Source organism: Phyllostomus discolor, chromosome 12 (assembly GCF_004126475.2).
Source record: "Phyllostomus discolor isolate MPI-MPIP mPhyDis1 chromosome 12, mPhyDis1.pri.v3, whole genome shotgun sequence".
NCBI lineage: Eukaryota > Metazoa > Chordata > Mammalia > Chiroptera > Phyllostomidae > Phyllostomus > Phyllostomus discolor.
Window position 1 is genome coordinate 15,681,975 of NC_040914.2, and position 7,115 is coordinate 15,689,089.

Sequence of the window (7,115 nt, forward strand, 5' to 3'; positions counted from 1 at the left end):
AGTGCCTTTCACACTTTGTGTTCTGGAAGCTCCATATTCCACACCTAGGAACACTGCTCCAACACATGTATCAGATGAGTAGAAATGGGTGCCAGATTTGACTGAGGCCCAAACAGGAGAATACTCTGCAGCAGCTTTAGGATGTAGTGCAAGCATAATTGCATTTTAGGGCATACGACCTAGTAGTGATGGGAAAAGAAGCCATGTGAAGTTTGCAGAAAATGCCATTGGGAGAATCTGAACTAGGGTTACAGAGAGAGGCCATCTGCAGCAGAAAATCATATACCTTTTAATATATACTTACTGGCTTGCCTGTGGGATCTGATAGAGATGGGGCACCTGAGCATGGAACATCAAATGACCATGTGGGTATAACTGTCCACATGTGGGTAAAACCTGGATTCTCACAGACCCACTAAGTTGTGACATCCCATTGTAAGATGAACGTGTTATATCTGGAATGAAGTGTGATCAGGACTCTACAATAAAAGGCAACATCAACAGTAGTAAGCCATATTGATTGAACATCCTTGATACAATGTCATAGAGATGCACTTTACTTGTGTAATTAGTAGAAAGAAAAAATTGCCAACCACAAATACTCTATTTGGCAATGTTATCCTTCAAAAATAAAGAAGAAATAGATTTTCCAGGCCTTCCCACCAAAAGCTCTCTGAGGATTGAATTCATCACCGCTAGACCCATCTTACAAAATGCTGAAAAGAGTTCTTCAAACTGAAATGAAATGATGCTAATTAGTAACATGGAAATGTACAACACACTGGCAAAGGTAAATGTACAGTCAAATTCAGAATGAGCAACCAATATGTCAAAAAGGAAAATCAAAAAAATATTTTGAAAAAATTGAAATGGAAACAACATACCAAAACCTCCAGGATGCAGCAAAAGCAGTTCTAAGAAGGAAGTTAATAGCAACAAATGCCCAGAATAAGAAAATAAAGGACCTCAGATAATCTAACTTTATACTGGAAAGAACTAGAAAGGGAAGTACAAAGTCCAAAGTTAGGAAAAGGAAGGAAAAAAAAAAATAAAGATCAGGGCAGAGACAAATTAAAGACCAAAAAATAATAGAAAAGCTCAATGAAACTAAAGTGTTTTCTTGAAAACATAAACAAACTTAACAAAGTTTTATCTAGAGTAAGAAAAAAAGAAAGGACTCAAATATAATCAGAAAATGAAATAGGAGACTTTGCAACTGACATTAACAGAAATGCACAGAATCATGAGGGACCAGTATGAACAATTATATGCAAACATTGAATAACCTAGAAGAAAAGGGTAAATTCCTAAAAACATACAATCTACCAAAACTGAATCAGGAAGAAAGAGAAAATCTGAACAAACCAATAACCAGTAAAGAGGTTTAATTAGGAAAAAAAAAAAAAAAAAACACGTCCCAACTCAGAAAAGCCCTGGACTAAATGGTTTCACTAGTAAATTCTGACAGATATTTAAAGAAGAACTAATACCAACACTTCTCAAGTCTTTCAAATATTGAAGAGGAATGATGACTCTCAAATTCATTTTATGAGGCCAACATTATCCTGATACCAAAATCAGATGAGAACATTACAAGAAAAGAAAAGAAAACTACAGACCAATATCCATGATGCATGTAGGTGTGAAAATTCTCAACAAAATATCAGCAAACTGAATTCAACAGCACATTAAAAGGATCAAACAACATAACCAAGTAGGATGTATCCCTGGGATGCAAGAATGGTTCTACATCACAAATTAATAAATGTGATGACACAAGATTAATATAATGAATGTAACTCATATGATCACCTCAATAAATGATCAAAAAGCACTTGAGAAAATACAATATCCTTTCATGATTAAAACTCTCAACAAATCAGGTGTGGATGTAACACACCTCAACATAATAGAGGCCATATACATCAAACCCACTGTTAACATAAGCAGTGGTGAAGGGTTGAAAGTTTTTCCTCTAAGATCAGGAACAAAACAAGGGTGCTCATTCTCACCAATCCTATTTAACACAGTACTGGAAGTCCTAGCAGAGCAATCAGACAATATAAAAAAATGCATCCAAATAATGGAGCAAGAAGTAAAATTGTCTTTATTTAAAGATACATGGGCCTGTGAACCAAATAGTTGTGGTTTGATTCCCAGTGAGGGCACATGCCTGGGTAGCAGCAGGGGGCACATGAGAGGCAACCATACATTAATGTTTCTCTCCCTTTCTTCCTCCTTCTCTTCCCCTCTCTCTAAAAATAAATAATTAAAATCTTAAAAAAAATAAAGATACAATCTTACATATAGAAAATCCTAAAAATTCCACATAAAAACTGGAATTAACAAATTCAGTAAAGTTACACAATACAAAATAGCCATACAGAAATCAGTTGTATTTTTATACACTAAGAACAAAATATCTAAAGATGAAATAAAGAAGATCCTATTAACAATAGCACCAAAAATTTAAATACTTAGGAATAAATTTAAACAAGGAGGTGAAATAGGTGTATACTGAAACCTGTCAGAATTTGCTGAAAGCAACTGAACAATACACAAATAAATGGAAATATATCTCATGTACCTGGATCAGAAAAATTAACATTGTTAAAATCTTCCTACTACCCAAAGCCATCTATAGATTCTACCTATTAAAATTCCAATGGCACTAGAAAAAATCCTAAAAATTTGCATGAAATCATAAGACCTCTAATATTCAAAGCAATGAGAAGAGAAAACAAAGCTAGAGAAGTCACATTTCCCACCCTCAAACTATACTATAAAGCTATGTTAATGTGGTGTGGTTCTGACATAAAATTAGACACATAGATGAATAGAACAGAAATAAGAGCCCAACAATAAACCCCTGAATATACCATTAACTAATGGTTGACAAGGGAGCCAGGAACACTGAGTATGGAAAGGATAGTCTCTTCAACAAATGGTTTTGGGAAAACTGGATACCCACATTTTACCATGTATAATGCACACTTTTGCCCAAGATTTTGAGGGGGGAAATAAAGATGTACATTGTACATGGTAATTAGCACTAAAACATGGGTGCACGTTATACATGGTGAAATATGGTAACTACATGCAGAAAAATGAAGTTGGATTTCCATCTACACCTTTGACAAAAATTAACTTGAAATGGATTAAGAACTTAAATGTAAGTCCTGATACTACAAAACTCCTAGAAGAAAACATAGGGAACAAACTTCTTGAAATTGAATGAGGCAATGATTTTTTGGACAGGACACCAAGACCACAAGCAACAAAATAAAAAAATCAACAAATGGGACTCTACATCAAACCAAAAATCTTCACAGCCAAAAATCAATGTTAAAGCCATGTACAAAATATATATGAAGAGTTGAAAACTGTAGAATGGGAGAAAATATTTTCAAAAAACATATCAGATGAGGGGTTAATATCCAAAAAATATAAAAGGTCATGCAACTCAATAACATAAAACCAATCTGATTTTTAAAAAATGAACAGAGGAACTAAGTAAGCATGTTTTCAAAGAAAACATCCAAGTTACCCACAGATACATGAAAAGGTGGTCAATATCACTAATCATTGGGGAAATGCAAATCAAAACCACAGTAAGATATCACCTCACACCTGTTAGAATGGTTGTCATCAAGAAAACAAGACAGAATGGGTAGATCTAAAGAACAATATGCTAAGTGAAATAAGCCAAAGAAAGACAACCATATAATTTTACTCATGTATGGAATCTGATGAACGAACTGAACTAACAAGCAAAATAGAGACAGACTTACAGACAGAGCAGGATGACAGCTCTGAGGATGGGTTTTGCAGAAGTGGAGAAATCTGGCAAAAAAGAAAAAGAACTCATGGACATGGACAACAATGTGGTGATTGCAGGGTGGGTGGAGGTAAACAGTATGTGGGATAAATGGTAATGAAAAATACAATAAAAATGAACTATACAGAAAAACTTAAACAAAATCAAAACAGACTTCCAGTCAAGATGGCAGAATAGGTAAACATGGTTTACCTCCTCACACAACCACATCAAAATTACCATTAAAATATAGAACACTCATCACTCAGAACCAGCAGAAATCTAGTTGAATGGAAGTCAGACAACTATGGAATGAAAGAAACCACATCCATCCAGATTGGTAGGTGGGGTAGAGACATGGAAAGGGCTGGTCCCAGGTCCCATATCCACGTGTGGTGGATAAAAATTCAAGAGGGATATCTAAGGAGCAAGGAGTCTGAGCACCACAACAGACCCCCCAGCCCAAGGTTCCAGTTCCAGAAAGATAAGCCCCCATAACTTCTGGCTGCAAAAACCAGTGAAGACTGAGTCAGTGAAAGAAACTCATAGAGTCCTAAGCAGCTCCTCTTAACCCACACACAGACTTACTCAGATTCACTCCCCTGAGCTCCAGCACCAGGGTACCATGTTGAAAGGCATCAGTGGAGTCCTCGCTGTCATAGCTCAGTGGATTGAGTGCAGGCTGCGAACCGAAGCATTGCAGGTTCAATTCCCAGTCAGGGCACATGCCTGGGTTGCAGGCCATGGCCCCCAACAACTGCACATTGATGTTTCTCTCCCTCTCTCTCTCTTTCTCTCTCTCCCCCACCCCGTCCCTCTCTAAAAATAAATAAAATCTTAAAAAAAAAAGAAAGAAAGAAAGGCATCAGTGGAATACAGGGACAAACTGAAGTGTCGGGCATGAAGGCGAAAGCTGGGGGACAGCTTTCTCCCAGACAGAAATCATGTAGAGGCCATGTCCCTTTTCTGAACCCTCCTTCCACAGAGCCACAGAGCTGGCAGTCTGCTGACAAATCTGAGACTATATCTATCTGGCTAATGCTGTTTGCCTCTCTCTGGAGATCCTCATAGGCTTCGTTCCACCCAATTTAAAGGTCCACCCAAGTGGCTTTTCCATGAATGGCTGGTCTTGGCTCATGCTCCACAATTTTCTATGTCTTCTAGAAACATTACCCAAGTGAAAGAACGGATCAAAGCTCCAGAAAAAGAACTAAACAAAATGAAGATAAGCAATCTCTCAGATGCAGAGTTTGAAACACTGGTTATAAGGGTGCACAAAGAACTTAGTGAGGACCTCAACAGCATAAAAAAGATCCAGTCAGAAATGAAGGATACAGTAATTGAAATAAAGAACAATTTACAGGGTAACAACAGTAGAGTGAGGCTAAGAAGCAAATCAATGATCTGGTACATAAGGAAGCAAAAACAACCAATCAGAGCAACAAGAAGAAAAAAGAATCCAAAAAATGAGGATAGAGTAAGCAGCTTGTGGGACAACTTCAAGCTTTCCAACATTCACATCATAGGAGTTCGAGAAGAACAAGAGAAAGAGCAAGAAATTGGGTATCTGAAAAAAATAATAAAAGAAAACTTCCATAATTTTGTGAAGGAAATAGTCATGCAAGTCCAGGAAGCACAGAGAGTCCAAAACAAGAAAGATGCAAAGAGGCCCATTCCAAGACACATCATAATTAAAATGCCAAAGGTTAAAGATAAAGAGAGCATCTTAAAAGCAGCAAGGAACAAGAAGTTAGTTTCCTACATGGGAGTTTCCATAAGATTATCAGCTGATTTATCTAAGGAAACTTTACAGGCTGGAAGGGACTGGCAAGAAGTATTCAAAATGAGGAAAATCAGAGACCTATAGCCAAAATTGCTCTACCCAGCAAAGCTATTATTTAGAGTCAAAGGGCAGATAAAGTGCTTCCCAGACAAGAAAAAACTAAAGAAGTTCATCATCACTTAAACGATTATTATATGAAAGTTATTTCATATTATTATTGTATAACAATAAACGATTATTGTTAAAAGGACTTATTTAAGAAAAGGAGATCAAAACTATGAACAATAAAATGGCAATAAATACATATCTATCAACAATTGAATCTAAAAAACCATCTTAGTAAACAAGAATAGAGACAGAACCATGGATGTACAGAGCGTTTTGCTGGTTGCCAGATGGAAGGAGATATGGGGGAATGGGTGAAGAGGTGAAGGGCTAAGAAGTACAAATAGCTAGTTACAGAACAGCTGTGGGAATGTAAAGTACAGTATAGGAAATAGAATAGCCAAAGAACTTATACCCATGACCCATGAACATGAACAATGGTGGGGGTATTGCCTGAGGGAATGGGGGTTGCTGGGTGGAGGGGGGCAAAGGGGGAACACCGGAACAACTAAAATAACATAATCTATAAAATATAATTAAACAATATAAATAAATAAATAAATAAAATAAGTAAGTAAGTAAATTTGTGAAAACAGAGAGTAGAATGACAGTTACCAGAGGCTGGGATGCAGAGTATTAGGGATATTTTATGGGGAAAATTTTGGAACTAGGAGATAAATAAGTCCTGGAGAGCTAATCTACACCATACTGGTGATAGGCAACAATACAGTATTATAAAGGTCAGAATTGCTAAAAGACTAGATCTTTATTGTTCCCACCACAAAATAAAAGAAATGAAATTAAAACTAGGTGAAGTGATAGAAGGTTTAGCTATTGCTAAGTTGATTGCCATATTGTAATATATAAGTGTATTGAATCAGCGCGTTATATACATTGCGTTATATATGTCAATTGCATTTCAGTAAAAAGTGCAAGAATTATGTGATGTGATTCCTTAATTTGAACTCAAAGCAGAATTTTATTCAAGATATTCTATAGGACGGATATTTGCTATAGTATGTGTTCTCCTATTTCCTGCCAATGCAAGAAAACTAAAGCAAACCAAAAGCGAAGAATTTTGCTGCTTCTGTTCACATCTTGTTTGATGTGATAAAAAAGGCTTGTCCAGTGTACTTCAGCCTTTTATTATCTCTACTTTTACCTCACACATGGCACTCCTTTATAATTATTTTTCATATTTTCAATTCCTGTCACTTGTTAAAAGGAACAATGAGGAAAAGAAAACGCTACCCGCGTTGTACAAACACTGGCTAGTCTATTTGCATTCCACCTGCTAATTCAAACGGAAAATTTCTGGCTGGTGGGAAGCTCGGCTCCAGAGGATTCTGGGATGTGTAGTCCCGTCGCTTCCCGGGATTGGAACACTTCGGACCCGGAAAGCGCAGATGT